The following is a 16,900-nucleotide window of genomic DNA, read 5'->3' on the forward strand; positions in this document are numbered from 1 at the left end:
TATATGAACGACAAGGAGAAACAAATAAAACCGGGAATTACCGTTAATCTTTCTGCTGCAGAGACAGATACCCTAAAACAGGGGTTATCTTTAGCAATTTTAAGGCCTACAAAACTCAATAACAATACGAAATCTGTAGCTCTCATTAGGAAAAAAAAGTAAGAAATAGGCCGAATTTCACTTCAGCTTTAAGGAAGACTTAAATTTTACCCCACCATACTGCTCCCTACTTTTTAAAAGAGTGGTGGTCCACCAGCGTCGTTTCTTCTTTTTCTGATGAACAGCGTCTTGCAGTATAATAAACACAGCGCCCACGATGACGACTGCTAAATCCTGTTCTGCCTTCATAATATCGGCCGGTGAACTGTTATTTAAAGTCTACTTTATAACAATAACAAAACGCAGCAACGTCTTCAACTTATTAGAGCTAATTATGATTCCACATGGCCGAAACCCTTGGCCCAAACCCCTTCAATTCGGTGAGAATGAGAAGCCGAATGCCAATGCATTGGTGACCAACGTTCGGTCGAATTCAGTCTCTGTCTTTCGTCGGCCTAGTATGTACGTGCCTTTACAGGCGGCTCTGACTGTCCACGCCACCCTCTTTAAAAAAAAGCAGTGGGACCCCAGGACAACTGCCACTGGCCAGCGCCCCAGGATGTTCCCTATTGGACCGGGTGCTGCTATGGTAAGCATGATGTTCCTCCTTTCTTGAGGTCTGCTTTCGTCACATACATGAAGCTAGAAGCATCGAAACCCCTGACACGAACATATGAAACTGATCTGACGGATAGCTTTCAGTATCTCCTCCACGAACAAAAGCAGATAACAGTCGAAATTTAAAAGGGAGTACACATACAAAAAATTGGCCAAGTGCGCGTAGGACTCGCGCACTGAGGTCTCCATACACTGTATTGTATTCTACTGTATGTTAACTGTGGGCGTAGAAACGGCGGTGAGGCTCCGTCCCCGCCGCAGCCGCAGTGGTCCACAACCCCACGACGACTACCGCAGTCCGCTTCACCCCTCCGCCGCCCCACACCGAACCCAGGGTTATCGTGAGGTTCGGCCCTCGGTGGATCCCCCAGGGAAAGTCTCACACCAGACGAGGGTATCCCCTACGTTTACGTGGTAGAGTAATGGTAGCGTACGCGTAAGTGGAGAACTTGTTTGCGCAGCAATCGCCGACATAGCGTAACTGAGGCGGAATAAGGGGAACCAGCCCGCATTCGCCGAGGCAGATGGAAAACCGCCTAACAACCATCCACAGACTGACCGGCTCACCGGACCTCGACACAAATCCGTGCCGGGGACCAGGCGCTCCTTCCCGTCCGGAAAGCCGTGCCATAGACCGCACGGCCAACCGGGCGGGCGGTCTCCATACATACTTTATCTTATACAACCTCAAACTAGCCAGGGCGTATAAAAGGAAGGGAGCAAGTGCCTCAGTGTGTATATGTAGAGAGAGAAGATTTAGTATTTTTTTTTTCACTTGCACGCAACAAAGTTTGTCTGTTACGTTTTTGACGGGTGATGAATGCAAAATATGTTCAAATGGCAAAAGATATTTTTGTAAGATCTAATTACAATTTAACAACTTCCAGATTTTTTGCTTTACTTGTACTGTGAAAACTTTCTTCTTGCCGAATTTCATGATTGTAGGTCAACAGGAAGTACCCTATAGGTTTCAATGAGAGAGTTTTCGAGTCTTCAAATACGTGACATGTATGGCCGTATGTGTTGCTTCCATTAACTCAGAAGCTTACAATTTATATGGTGTCAAAGGGATCATAGACTTTAATATTTGACATAAATTTTAAGTTGATAAGCTAAACAGTTGCAATGACAAAAAATATTTTTCGTATGATGTAATAACAGATTAGCAATTTTTGGATTTTTCCTTTATTGTTGTTGTTGTTGTTGTGGTCTTCAGTCCTGAGACTGGTTTGATGCAGCTCTCCATGCTACTCTATCCTGTGCAAGACTCTTCATCTCCCAGTACTTGCTGCAACCTACATCCTTCTGAATCTGCTTAGTGTATTCATCTCTTGGTCTCCCTCTACGATTTTTACCCTCCACGCTGCCCTCCAATGCTAAATTTGTGATCCTTTGATGCCTCAAAACATGTCATACCAACCTGTCCCTTCTTTTTGTCAAGTTGTGCCACAAACTCCTCTTCTCCCCAATTCTATTCAATACCTCCTCATTAGTTATGTGATTTACCCATCTCAGGATTCTTCTGTAGCGCCACATTTCGAAAGCTTCTATTCTCTTCTTGTCCAAACCAGTTATTGTCCATGTTTCACTTCCATACATGGCTACACTCCATACAAATACTTTCAGAACCGACTTCCTGTCCATTAAATCTATACTCGATGTTAACAAATTTCTCTTCTTCAGAAACGCTTTCCTTGCCATTGGCAGTCTACATTTTATATCCTCTCTACTTCGACCATCATCAGTTATTTTACTCCCTAAATAGCAAAACTACTTTACTACTTTAAGTGTCTCATTTCCTAATCTAAATCCCTCAGCATCACCCGATTTAATTTGACTACATTCCATTAACCTCGTTTTGCTTTTGTTGATGTTCATCTTATATCCTCCTTTTAAGACACTGTCCATTCCGTTCAACTGCTCTTCCAAGTCCTTTGCTGTCTCTGACAGAATTACAATGTCATCGGCGAACCTCAAAGTTTTTATTTCTTCTCCGTGAATTTTAATACCTACTCCAAATTTTTCTTTTGTTTCCTTTACTGCTTGCTCAATATACAGATTGAATAACATCGGGGAGAGGCTACAACCCTGTCTCACTCCCTTCTCAACCACTGCTTCCCTTTCATGTCCCTCGACTCTTATAACTGCCATCTGGTTTCTGTACAAATAGTAAATAGCCTTACGCTCCCTGTATTTTACCCCTGCCACCTTTAGAATTTGAAAGAGAGTATTCCAGTCAACATTGTCAAAAGCTTTCTCTAAGTCTACAAATGCTAGAAACGTAGGTTTGCCTTTTCTTAATCTTTCTTCTAAGATAAGTCGTAAGACACGTGTTCCAACATTTCTGCGGAATCCAAACTGATCTTCCGCAAGGTCCGCTTCTACCAGTTTTTCCATTCGTCTGTAAAGAATTCGTGTTAGTATTTTGCAGCTGTGACTTATTAAACTGATAGTTCTGTAATTTTCACATCTGTCAACACCTGCTTTCTTTAGGATTGGAATTATTATATTCCTCTTGAATTCTGAGGGTATTTCGCCTGTCTCATAAATCTAGCTCACGAGATGGTAGAGTTTTGTCATGACTGGCTCTCCCAAGGCCGTCAGTAGTTCTAATGGAATGTTGTCTACTCCCGGGGCCTTGTTTCGACTCAGGTCTGTCAGTGCTCTGTCAAACTCTTCCCGCAGTATTGTATCTCCCATTTCATCTTCATCTGCATCCTCTTCCATTTCCAGTATATCGGCCTTGTATAAACCTTCTATATACTCCTTCCACCTTTCGGCCTTCCCTTCTTTGCTTAGAACTGGGTTTCCATCTGAGCTCTTGATATTCATACAAGTGGCTCTATTTTCTCCAAAGGTCTCTTTAATTTTCCTGTAGGCAGTATCTATCTTACCCCTAGTGAGATAGGCCTCTACATCCTTACATTTGTCCTCTAGCCATCATTGCTTAGCCATTTTGCACTTCCTGTCGATCTCATTTTTTAGACGTTTGTATTCCTTTTTGCCTGCTTCATTCACTGCATTTTTATATTTTCTCCTTTCATCAATTAAATTCAATATTTCTTCTGTTACCCACGGATTTCTATTAGCCCTCGTCTTTTTACCTATTTTATCTTCTGCTGCCTTCACTACTTCATCCCTCAGAGCTACCCATTCTTCTTCTACTGTATTTCTTCCTCCATTCCTGTCAATTGTTCCCTTATGCTCTCCCTGAAACTCTCAACAACCTCTGGTTCTTTTAGTTTACCCATGTCCCATCTCCTTAAATTAGCACCTATTAAATTTTCGTCTCCCTTCACTACCTGAATAATTTCTTTTATCTCATCATAGATTTCCTCAATTTCTTCATCATCTGCAGAGCAAGTTGGCATATAAACTTGTACTACTGTAGTAGGCGTGGGCTTTGTGTCGATCTTGGCCACAATAATGCGTTCACTATGCTGTTTGTAGTAGCTTACCCGCACTCCTATTTTTTTATTCATTATTAAACCTACTCCTGCATTACCCCTATTTGATTTTGTATTTATAACCCTGTATTCACCTGACCAAAAGTCTTGTTCCTCCTGCCACCGAACTTCACTAATTCCCACTATATCTAACTTTAACCTATCCATTTCCCTTTTTAAATTTTCTAACCTACCTGCCCGATTAAAGGATCTGACATTCCACGCTCCGATCCGTAGAACCCCAGTTTTCTTTCTCCTGATAACGACGTCCTCTTGGGTAGTCCCCGCCCGGAGATCCGAATGGGGGACTATTTTACCTCCGGAATATTTTACCCAAGAGGACGACATCATCATTTAATCATACAGTAAAGCTGCATGCCCTCGGGAAAGATTACGGCTGTAGTTTCCCCTTGCTTTCAGCCGTTCGCAGTACCAGCACAGCAAGGCCGTTTTGGTTAATGTTACAAGGCCAGATCAGTCAATCATCCAGACTGTTGCCCCTGCAACTACTGAAAAGGCTGCTGCCCCTCTTCAGGAACCACACGTTTGTCTGGCCTCTCAACAGATACCCCTCCGTTGTGGTTGCACCTACGGTACGGCCTTCTGTATCTCTGAGGCACGCAAGCCTGCCCACCAACGGCAAGGTCCATGGTTCTTGGGGGTGGTTTCCTTTATTATTACTGTGAAACCTTTCTTCTTATCAAATCTCATGATTCTTGGGCAACGGGAAGCAACCTATAAGTTTTGCTGAGTGAGTTTTCAAATATCAAAATATGTGACGTAAACAGCGGTATCGTTTGACAACGTTGAGATAGATGCATACAATTTTTGCGCCGCAGGCCTTAGCATGTGACATAAACCTAAACTTGAGACATCTAGCCGTTCCTGCGGAAATGAGTTCTTAACCATCTTTGGAACCGCGCGACAGCTACGGTCGCAGGTTCGAATCCTTCCTCGGGCATGGATGTGTGTGTGCTGTCCTTAGGTTAGTTAGGTTGAAGTAGTTCTAAGTTCTACGGGACTGATGATCTCAGATGTTAAGTCCCATAGTGCTCAGAGCCCTTTTCTTATCAATCAGTCGGACAGACAGACAGATGGACAACAAAGGATTCCTTTTCTAATATGAGACGTCTGTTCACCTTGCTAACGCTCACTCATTAAACCGTTCCCTTTCTCCCAAAAACCGGAAACAACTTTACTGATTAATTGGAATAACTCACTCACGACCTCAAGCCCGCACCACTCTTAGAACCTCAGCTCCTCCCCAGGCTCCCGTCCTACCCTCGCCAAAGCACCTCCACGCTAACGCCCGATTTGTCAGGCTACAAAATCGCCCCACAAAATTATTTTAACATCAGATGAAATATATTCGCAAACACTGAATACGGTTTACTTTAGCTATATGGTTTATTATGGACACATGAAAATTTGTGCCGGCTCGGAGCTTTAACCTGTATTTCCCGTTTATCGCTAACGGTCGCTTTAACAACTTCGCCTATCCTTGCACGTCTCCCATACCGATCCGATCTTTCGTATGTCGTTCTGTCTACGTCCCATAGCGCTAGCACACAGTTCGTGTGATACCCGCACAGGGAGAGAGAGAATATTTTTCCCGTTAGTTCGCCTTGCTTTGGCACGAAACTGGTATTCTGTCTGAATTTGACAATGTCTGTGTAGTTCAATACTAATGTCTTTCACACATGCATGCATGCATCGAACTATACAGACACTATCAAATACAGGCAATGCACTAATTGTGTTTTAGCATGCGGACCTGTCTGCCAATTAGCCTCCAGGGCAGAATACAGGCACTTCTGTTAGCCATGTCTTGGTAACGGCATGGTACTTGCTGTAGGGTGCTGCTTCTTACCAACCCTCTGAATAAGTTTCTGTTCCAAAGGGTATTATGAAACACTGACCAGACTATGGACCCCACTCGTCTCGGATAACAACATGGTACGCCCAGATCACCAGCAATTCTGAAAAAACCATGCTCTGGCCAAACCACCAACAGTTAGCTGGATTAAGGGAACGCCAGACCATTATGTATAGGCTGGAGAATAGTGCCCGTCCGTTGGAGACCGGAAACCGGGCAATGGCGATCACGATAGCGACCACCATTAGCCGACGGGCTCAGCCAGGAAATGATACCGGATAGTTATAATTAATGTGCAGCTACTCACGGAGGTCCAATGTGGCCTGTAATTATCGTACAGCAGCGGAACTTGGTAAATACGCTGGAATAACTTTAGTTCCAGTTCTGGTCACCAGGTGTAGATTGAACGCTGTTTACTGGATGTATGACAATATGAAACCCTCGCTGTCGTTTATTAAGTCATAATGTGAGTAAACACTATGGCTGTCGAGAAGAGAGATTGTTTTACGTAGTGGCAGAAATTAGATTTCTGTATTCAGAGAGAATTGTCGACTGAAAGGTCTGAGGGGAGCCCTGATGCTGTTAAATGGTTTGAAGAAGACAATAATGAAATTTGAAAACACTGTTGGACTTGGTGTGGAATCTGGAAGAGGAGGGCGTCCTATCCCAGACGAAGTTATTGACGAGGTTGCTGTTGCTGTAACTGGCTAAGCAATACGTGCTCCTTGTGCAGTGTCACGAGGATTTTCAATCCCATGGTTTTGCAATCTATTTTACATGGGTAGCCATACAAGATGCAGCCGGTGTAGCAACTGAAACCTCATGATTTGGTCTTCGTTTTTTGGGACAGTTTGAAGTTTATGATATGTGGTCGTACAATATTCTAAGGAATGACGAGGCACACTTAACACTACAGGGTGAAGTGAAAACACGTAACTCCCGAATCTGGAGTACTGTTAAACGGCGTGTTGTGCATGAATAGCCATTTCACTCGTCCTATGTGACTGATTGGTGCGCGTTCATAAGCACCTTTATTCTCGGTCCGCTCTTCTTTGGACATACCATGACGCCTGCACGTTACCGAGTCCTCGTTCTACAGCATGTGGTTTCTGCTTTGACAGAGCGCAACTGTGTGGAAGCTACTGTTTCCATGCAAGATGGGGCAGCACCTCCCCCACTGAAAGATCTGTTTAACACAACCTCCCGACATTATACCTTTCTTATGTTTTTTTTTAATTTTTTTTGCCCACGTCCCGCTCTAAAGTATTAGATATGAAAACAATTCTATACGTCTTTTTTGCATTCACAACGCCAGATTTGCACCTGGTGGCCAAAATTGGAACAATTTTTTTTTCCTATCGTAAATCTACATGTACATCTACTTCTACGTGATTACTCTGCTATTCACAATAAAGCGCATGGCACAGGGTTCAATGAACCACCTTCAAGCTGTCTCTCTACCGTTCCACTCTCGAACGGCACGCGGGAAAAACAAGCACTTAAATTTTTCTGTGCGAGCCCTGATTTCTCTTATTTTATTGTGACGATCATTTCTCCATATGTAGATGGGTGCTAATAGCATGTTCTCGCAATCGGAGGAGAAAACTGGTGATTGAAATTTCATGCGAAGATCTCGTCGCAACAAAAACGCCTTTGTTTTAATGATTGCCACTCCAATTCACGTATCATGTCTGTGACACTATCTCTTCTATTTCGCGATAATACAAAACGAGCTGCCATTCTTTCTACTTTTTCGATGTCATCCGTCAGTCCCACCTGATGCGGATCGCACACTGCACAGCAATACTCCAGAATAGGGCAGACAAGCGTGGTGTAAGCAGTCTCTTTAGTAGACCTGTTGAATCTTCTAAGGTTGCACATTAACGTATTAGCATATCTACCAAGTTTCGCTGCCATACGATAATATTATAGCCAACGCTGGACCTCTGAGTAGCTGCACTTTAATTATAACCACCCGGTATACTACATGAACTGCGCCTATTCAGCCTAAGCGATCTCACTCCATGCTTTCAGTTTGCAGTTGCAATTAACCTGCATCTATGCTGATCTCTGAGCCCTGCGACGATCGACGAACGAAAGTGTAAGGTCGGTTCATTATCTCACTGCGAGGAGGCGGTTCCACATCATATGGCTTTTAGTTGTTTGCTCACCAGCATTGAATTGGCGTATTATTAGCTGCATTACGACCGTCCTGTCTACTCATAGAATAGCTTATATGAGACGGCGACGACCACTGTCTCAACATGTCTGTTGCCCGCGACAAGGTAAAAGATCATTACCTGCATGACCTGGAGACAGAGTATCTTATGTGTCGAACTTCCACGATCTGGTGCCGATACTCACACTGTCAGTCTGTAATGTGAAGAGCGAGGAGACCCCATGGTAGAAACGCCTCACCTACCGTACAGAATGACTAAGAGTCAGTTTCCCGTCTAGCAGTGCGATGACTCAACAAAGATTGTGTTGATGAGCGTGTCTCGCACTAGTCACATTAGTTATCGATTTCTGTATTTCGTACATTTTGAAGACATTTAGTTGGACATATACACAATCCCGGGAGTGTCTGCAACCTGCGTCGTTACCCATTTAACAGAAGCCCTGCGGAAGGACCGGTATAACATTGGGAAATATCCTCTAGGTGTATCTTGTGACGTAGTTTGGTAGAGAGAGTGGGGACTCCTCTGCTTTCTCTTCACTTTACTGTGCTCATCCATACACCCATTGCCCTTTCGGGGTCACACGACGTCCCAAGTCACGTGACATCCCGAGGTAAAGCATTCGCCGTGGCAACACAAGCTCTCTCCAACCAGGCCAGTAGCTGCACTTGAGTGTGTGTTCTGCACGAGGAATGCTACCGTCCTTCGGCATTTTCACTTAGTCCTCTGGCTCTGGCATGAAATAGGTAAACCGGAAAAACAACATGTTGCGCTTCAAATAGACCACTCTATGAAAAACTTGCCTTGAACGAGTTGAGACAATAACATTTCCTGCATTCCTCCTCCTTTACATGGAGTAGTATAACTTACAATTTATCTATCTTTTTATCGTCTACGATAGTTACAATGTCATTCGTCGATTTCACGTAACAGGTAGTTAATTCAAGGAAAAGGCACCACGTCTTTTCGTACCGCTCAGTTCCTTCGTTCAGTCTCCTTCTACTCTGTGCATCTACAGTACTAATATTTTATGTCTTAAGGTGTTCTTACAGTTCCTTATATCTTCTGGAGTCAGTGGCTTCGCTAGTAACTTTTATGATACATGGAATGCGCAACACAGCGAGCGATATACATTGTTTCATTCCGTATTGTTAGCAAACTTACTTCCATATTCCATAAAATAAACAAATATGTTCATAAACGGCAAATCTCTCAGAAGGAAAACGAAGTACCAGTACGAAAACTTGATTCTTTGCGACATTCTGAAAGGGCTAGTATAATGCCATCTATACTTAATTCATTTTTCCGGGGCAACACTTACATCACGTTGGTGCAGATAATAGGTTCTATAGTTAGTAGCTAATATAACAACACATAGCTACTGCTAGGACCACAAAATTAGACCAGATGTAGAAAAGATTACAAACACTTCTTCGTAATCACAATACGAACGGAATTATTATATTTTTGCGAAGTGAGAAATCATTTTTTTTTAACAGAAATTCCCAGGAATTAAATTATTACCTACTGACGACGACGCTCATTCGTCGAAATATATTATTTCATTGACAAAATAATATATTATTTATAGATTCCGATTTGTAGCTAACGACGCAGGTATATGTAACGAAGTTTCAGCTTAAACAAAAAGAAATTATGCAGCTGTCTCATCGGATCTTTGCATAATATCAACCTGATATAATAATGGCGATTTGTTCTAAATTAAAGTTAATGTAAACAATAATATATTTGGATTAGTACATAACTTCGTAGTGCTTTTTCATAAGTTTAATAAATACAACAGATAAACATAACAGAGACTGCAGACATTAGTAATATATACTTCTTCACTACTTACAACAGTCTGCCAAGGCTGACGGCTTCGAGGCGAAGAACTAGTCGAACCATGTCCGGAGCGAATGTTCATCCGGAAAGGAAGTTCCTTGAGGGCCGTTCGATAGGGAGCAGAGAAGGTGAACATGTGAGGGCGCAAGATCAGGCGAACATCATGGGTGCGGAGTAACTTCCCAACCCAATTCCTGTATAGTGTTTTTTCAGGCTAACAGGATGAGGGCGGCCATTATTGTGCTGTAGCATCACTTCAGCGCTTCGTGATCGTTTTCCTTACATGGCTTCTCAGTTGCTGACAATGAATGTCAGCAGTGATGGTTACATCTCCGGGAAGCAATTCATGGTATACAACACCGTCACTGTTCCACAGCATGTATAACATATTTTGTAGATGCGCACAGGTATTTGCACGTGGAGTTGCTGCTCTGTTTGGGCTCAACCATTTCTTTCTTTTCCTTATATTAGCAGAAATATACCATTTCTATTTGCTACTAACAATACAGGATAGGAATGATTGGTGTTGTTTTCGAGCCCATTGATGATGAGCAAAACATGCATATTTGGCCACCAGCTGATTTTCGAGATTTTGGCTTAGAGCGTGCAGTAATCATAAATATGATTTTTAACGTTCCCCAACGCATGCAAATGTCACACGATGGTGGAATGACCGCAGTGCTTCATATCTGTCAGTTCTCGAGTGCGCTGACATGGATCATTGGGGATTAGTGCGCTTAAACGATCTTTGTCAAACCCCCAAATTCATTCTAAACGTGGTGAGCCTAATGTCATAACGATTCTCCTTAAAACGAGAAAAAGGGTTTTCCTGCCGTGGTCAGTCCAATGACATCATTCCCAAACATGGCGCAAATGTTTCTGGCTGCCTCAGTTGCTGTCAACCCTCTACTGAACTCAAACAGAAGATTATGTTGCAAATATTCCGATTTCTCTGTTTTCTAGCGGCCACAGCTCCCTTCGCTATATAGAAGTGACAAAATGACAATATGCAAACTCAAACAGCAACAGTGAATTGCAAATAAAAAATGAAAAACTGTAAACAAACCTACAGGAACCGGAATACTGACATGCAAAACAACAACGCTACGAACTTGTGCACCAACCTAATATGTAGGTTGAGCAGTAGGTAAAGCAAACGAAAGTTTTTCATGTTTAGTAAGGTGACTAGGAGACTGCTGTTTCCCAAACAAAGTGAATACCTATAAAACGACATTACGATTACCCTGCCTGACAATAAATGCAAAGCACCTAGAAGGGAAGCAAGAAACTAAATGAAACATCAAAGAGTGAGAGGCTATGTGGTGTTATTTTGGTGATCAGCAAAGTGAGTCAACTCTAAACAGATCTTGGCAGTATGAGGCCACTTATCAGTTTGACACTGTACCATCTCTGGCATGGATACATGTACTGATTCTGTTGGGACTGTCTCATAAAGCCGTTGCACGCACTCTTGAGCAAAGCTTGCCCACAGCTGTTGTAACAGGTTCCTGGGTACTGACACTGTGACAGAGTTAACGTCTGAGATGGCTCAGCACATATTGCACCAGGGATGGGTCTGGGAACCTTGCTGGCCACGGGAGTACCTAAACGCCTAGCAGAATTTCATGAAAAAATGTACCATCTGGGTACGAGCATTCTCATGTTGCAAAATGGCACTAAGATAATGTCGCATGAAAGGCAACACATAAGGACGCAGGATTCTTGTGAAGTACCATTTTGTCCTCAGGGTTCCCTCAATTACCATCATCCATGACCTCAAGTAACGCCCGATGGCTTCCCATGCTATGACGCCAGGAGTAACACCGCTGCTACTCTCCAAACCATTGGAAGAATGGGGCCTCTCCCCCAGTCACGGCCATATTCAGCGACGATACTCATCCGAGGAAGTGTAAAACCGCGTTTCATCCCAGAACACAATGCGACGCCAGTCATCAGCAGTCATGCTTTCCAGTCGCGGCACCACTTCAAATGCAGTTGTCTGTGATGTTGTGTTAACGGGAGCCTATGCATGGGATGACAATTCTATAGTCCGGCTGTTGTTAGTCTCCGACCAATCGTGGAAGACGACATAAATTGTTAAATTGTTGCAAGGAGGCCAATACGTGTTCTCAAATGACATTCGCAGATGTGAATCGCTTACACTGTGCCTGGTGCACAATGAGGCGATCCTTCCTCGTGGTGGTCAGACCGGTACCTTGACGGTGAGTTCGCCTGCTCACGCGTTTCCCAGCCGACCACCATTGGAGCTGGCCGATGTGGCCGAGCGCTTCTAGGTGCTTCAGTCTGGGAACGCGCGACCGCTAGGGTTTCATTTTTCCACATAGTCTACCCCTGGTAGAGTACAACGCACAGAACGTTCATACAGTAACGTGAAGCAGCCAGAAAAGTCCTTCTTTGGGATGTTGCTCAACTCGTGCGCCACGTTGGTCTGAATGTCTGTTATGTCGTCAAAGCCTTAGCCATTCATGTAAATTCTTGCACTTCATCGTTATGTGGTAAATTCGTATTGATAACTATGAGAACGCTTCAATCGTGATAATTTCTTTCCAAAAAAGAATTTTGCGTTTCTGTCTAGTCAGGCAAGTGTTCACGCGTCGTTCTCTTTATTTGGGGGTCAAGGTGTGGGGGACAAACTTTGCACACACTTTTCTCTTCTTCAAAACATGCTGCTCCTTCACTGCCATTTGTGACAAAACAACATTGACCCACTACTGCCGCACGTACACTGCTTAACACTGACCGAATGCATACCTGGTGTATACAGTTGTTAGTTCAAGTTGCCACCGTAGCTACAGCGCTGAGCTCCTTTATAATCAATATATATATATATATATATATATATATATATATATATATATATATATATATATATATTTAGCTTTGGAAGGTGAGGACTACAAGACATTACACAAGAAGTTGAAATGACATGATACATACAGATATAAAAAGATGGGAATTTTGTACAGTTACAAGGACTTTCGCTGGTGGGAGAGCGTAACAGTGTGTGTGTGTGTGTGTGTGTGTGTGTGTGTGTGTGTGTGTGTTTATAGTGTGTGCAGTGTGGCATTACATCATTTAATAAGTTATTTGTAAAAGAAAGTATTGTATACCAGGAGTAAATCTAATGATTGTCTCTAACTAGAAGTCTGTAAATGTTTGTGTGTACGAATTTGCTTATTTGAAATTGATCTAAATTTGTAAATACTCTGACATGTCCTATATCCTTGTAAAAAGAAGTCTACTACTACTACTACTACTACTACTACTACTACTAACCTTAACTTGACATCAGCTGTTTTGTGGAAGCACCAGTTATTAATTGAGTGATAAACATTATCAAAGAAGGATGAAGAGCTTCCATGGTTACTACTCAGTTTTGGTTGGAGTCGCCAAGAGCAAGAGTACCACTCCGTTTTTATTATGACTGTAGAAATGAAATGCAAATTCACTGTTACTTCTGTTTCACCCAGACATCGCTTTAAATGAGATAAATAATCCCAGAGGACAGCCTATCAGTGCGCAGGGTAATGAAGGGAGGAAGCAAGCAATTTCTGTAAATATCGTCTCACGCTCTTCGCCACCAAATGTGCAATGTCAATCGTCTGGGACGAATTATAAACTTCATCAAGACCATGCTATGTTGTCACACAACTCTCTGGCCCCTATAATACGGTTTAACTGCATAGAGATGAAGTGCACACCATATAAACACACATTATACGTGATAATCTAATTAAGACTGATGATTTGTTACGATGACCAGTGTCGTTGTTGTGGTGTTATAAGAGTGGACGGGCATGAAAGTGAAGCAGTGGTTGGAAAGGGAGTGAGACAGGGTTGTAGCCTCTCCCCGATGTTATACAATCTGTATATTGACCAAGCAGTAAAGGAGACAAAAGAAAAATTCGGAGTAGGTATTAAAAGCCATGGAGAAGAAATAAAAACTTTGAGGTTCGCCGATGACATTGTAATTCTGTCAGAGACAGCAAAGGACCTGGAAGAGCAGTTGTGTCTTGAAAGGAGGATATAAGATGAACATCAACAAAAGCAAAACGAGGATAATGGAATGTGGTCGAATTAAGTCGGGTGATGCTGAGGGAAATAGATTAGGAAATGAGACGCTTAAAGCAGTAAAGGAGTTTTGCTATTTGGGGAGCAAAAGAACTGATGATGGTCGAAGTAGAGAGGATATAAAATGTAGACTGTCAATGGCAAGGAAAGCGTTTCTGAAGAAGAGAAATTTGTTAACATTGAGTATAGATTTAAGTGTCAGGAAGTCGTTTCTGAAAGTATTTGTATGGAGTGTAGCCATGTTTGGAAGTGAAGCATGCACGATAAATAGTTTGGACAAGAAGAGAATAGAAGCTTTCGAAATGTGGTGCTACAGAAGAATGCTGTAGATTAGTTGGGTAGATCACATAACTAACGAGGAGGTATTGAATAGAACGGGGGATAAGAGGAGTTTGTGGCACAACTTGACAAGAAGAAGGGACCGGTTGGTAAGACATGTTCTGAAGCATCAAGGGATCACAAATTTAGCATTGGAGGGCAGCTTGGAGGGTAAAAATCGTAGAGGGAGACCAAGAGATGAATACACTAAGCAGATTCAGAAGGATGTAGGTTGCAGTAAGTACTGGGAGATGAAGAAGCTTGCACAGGATGGAGTAGCATGGAGAGCTACATCAAACCAATCTCAGGACTGATGTCAAATCAATGATAAAATTACAGAGGAAAGGACATGAAATTTGAGATTCCCCAGATCTAAGCAACATAGTAGCAGAAAGTATTTGTACATTTTGTACTGATACTGAAACATTCAGGAACAAGAGGCTGTGCTACAGAATGCAGTCTGTCAATGCCTTACCACAAAATCAATAATTTCTGGAAGTACCATCACATTTCTAAACCATTATACGAATTGGAGTTCATTCTGCGCGTAAAATCCTTTATCCCACTCATCAGGGAAGCCTGTGCACGCAAGATCTTTACTTTGTGCACATGTGGCAGTCGAGCCGCGCCTAGCTTCCTACACCAGAAATACAGAAACAACATCAAATCCCGATATCAAATTCACGTAAAAGCACATCAAGGCAACGAGTTATTCGCTCAAGGCCATACCTGTGAGCCAGTAGAGACATACGAGCACAGGTGGCACGTGGTCGGTATTATTGTAAAAAGAGGCAGAACTCAGATTCCAACGTCACTCACGAGAACTAACAGAAAAACTCCAGTGCCCGACATAAGAGAGACTTTTGAGCATTTAGTTTCTCTGCAAGCTATTGAGAATGAGATTTACCCGCACTCCCGTAAAAAAACTGGTCTCTGTGGAAACCGCCGTTGGCTGCCGGCAATGCTGCTTTTTTGTGAATCAGAGGTTTCCCGCTTCTTTCTCCCCAAACCACGGTTATCTTCCCCACTCCCTTAAACAACGAGTGGGAATACTTTGACTTACAAACAAGCACCTTGACAAAACTCTCCGGTGAAGTTTAGAAAGGTTGGTACTACACTACCAAAGATCACAAGAAAGTCTGTTTTCCTCACTGGTAGATTTCAATACATACGCCCACACATTCATATTTGCAAAGATTATTCTTGGAACGGATAAGAAGAGGATGCTGGTTATTATACAAAATTAATATATCACACCATGCGTATTCTCTTCCCAGCGGAAAGAAAAGCCATCTGTGCAGCATATAAACGAGTTTACCAGGCAACATTTTACGAGAAAAATGAAAATTGACTTAAACAGACTCTTTTCAAGTCATTCAACAGAATTCCTAGGCGTCTAGTTTAACCTGTCAGCAGGAAAGGGTTTTGTTGTTCGTGGTGTGCGAAAAACTATCTTGATAACCAGCTGGGTTTTCGTTGAGATGCTTTTGTCCTTGGACTTCTGGGTGCTATACTGCTTAGCGCACCTTGAAATGTAATACAGTCATCTTCTTCGTTCTCCTCAGATATCGAGATGTTGCCATCAGTTAGTTCCGTCACAAGTTCGGAACGATACTCTGTTTTGTGTGTTTACATTGTTTCCAAAAGAGGTAAGTATTTTGACGCTTCCCAGGTGGGGATAAAATGGTGTTCACCCATCGCCATCAGTCAATATCTGTTTATTGAAAAAGTTTGAAGAAAGCTGATTTTATATCACTGTTTATTAATTCCATGAGTTAAGAACTGAAACATATAATCAAACATTTCTAGTTTTTGTCGATTTTATCAATGCCGGATACGATTTATAAAGTCTCAAATTGACGTAAGAAAACATAAAATGGATTTCCTATCTTTATACTACGGAAATAATTATAAATGTTGTAAAATAATAAATATTTAAAGTTTCACAAATATTTATGGTACTGCATGGACTGAGTTAAATAACTAACAAAAATAAACGCAAAATCGAGACATCTGTTAAATTCTAGACCACCAGCATCAATGATCTGATAATCTTCAATAGTCCGACCGGTCCTGTCCCATCCGTATACGTCTCCAGCGACAAAACGTAAGAGTTCAGTATCCAGTCAAAGAAACTGTTCTTGCATTACAACTTTCTAGTACGATTTATGGTCCTTTCCCGCGTCCTCACGTGTATACATAACCGTTTCTCTCACTTCTGAAGCCCCCAACACCATTTGTGATACCTACCAGCTAATTTCTACCGTTTGACTACAAAGCAACTAGTCTTCCGTTGGCAGTTTCGGGCGACAGTATTATGTGAAAATCGCATGGGGATAAATTTTATCTGTAGAAGGTGCACGGAACGTCCATCAGAAGACATTGCCTTGTATAACATGGGAAACAAACAGACACATTACCCATGTCCC

Source organism: Schistocerca gregaria, chromosome 1, assembly GCF_023897955.1.
Source record: "Schistocerca gregaria isolate iqSchGreg1 chromosome 1, iqSchGreg1.2, whole genome shotgun sequence".
Lineage (NCBI taxonomy): Eukaryota > Metazoa > Arthropoda > Insecta > Orthoptera > Acrididae > Schistocerca > Schistocerca gregaria.